Below are 1,148 nucleotides of genomic sequence, written 5' to 3' on the forward strand. Positions count from 1 at the left end.
GAATGTATTGATTTTACAATGATGTGTGTTTTTTTATTTTTTTTTTTTATTTTAGATTCTGAGTGGAACGATGAATGTATTGATTTTACAATGATGTGTGTTCTTTTACTTTTTTTTTTTTTTATTTTTTTTTTTATTTTTTTTTTTATTTTTTTTGGGTCTGTGTACACGATAAGTAGTCGAAATAATGCTACGATTTTCAACTTCAGTATCTTGTTCGATCAGAAAGTGAATATCGTTGGTGCATTGGGGAGGTCAAAATTTAAATTTCCCAGTAGTTTTCAAAAGCGCCGGGAAAAACAAAAGAAAAATTAAGGAAAAACGGGAATTTTTACGCAAAATCTGTTTTCGAGAAAATCGATTTTGGTTTTTGGTGTAACTTTAAAAAAAATGACCGTGGATGCATGAAATTTTGACTGAATGTTTACATTTCCATTTTCTATACACGATAAAATTTTCAAAATATTTTGACTTATTTTGAGCTCTTTACGGACATTGTCAGTTTTCATTTTTTTTTAGTTTTTTTTCTAAAAATATCAATAAAATTTTATTTGTTGGATAAAAAAGCTTGAAAATTTAATAGAAGGCTCCTAGTATATTGTTTCAAAGGCAGATGAAAAATATTAAAAATCGTTAGTCACAGTTTTTTTTTATAAGCATTTAAAGTTCAAAAAATGACAAAATATGGAAAAATCACGAAAATTTGCAAATTATTTCGAGTTATAAATTCATAAAAATTTTTATTTTTAAATCTAAGATATGAAAATGTAATACAAGATTCCTTATAATATTATCTACCTTTATCAAACAAAAAATATCTATAAGAAACTCAAATTAAATTTTTATGGGCGTTTGAAATTCATATTTTTACAACATTTGATATTCACCCGATTTCTTACGTAACGATTTTCTTATTTTGTTGTAATTAAAAAACGAGTGACTGTAGAAACTTGAAAATTTCACTGAATGTTAATATTAGCATTTTATATATACGATAAAATTTTTAAAATAATTTGACTCTTTTTGAGCTGTTTACGGACATTGTAAGTTTTCAATTTTTTTAGTTTTTTTTTTCTATAAATATCAATAAAGTTTTATCTGTTGGGCCAAAAAGTGTATACATTTAATACAAAGCTCCTGATATATTG

The sequence above is a fragment of the Acyrthosiphon pisum genome, chromosome A1, assembly GCF_005508785.2.
Source record: "Acyrthosiphon pisum isolate AL4f chromosome A1, pea_aphid_22Mar2018_4r6ur, whole genome shotgun sequence".
NCBI classification, from domain to species: Eukaryota; Metazoa; Arthropoda; class Insecta; order Hemiptera; family Aphididae; genus Acyrthosiphon; species Acyrthosiphon pisum.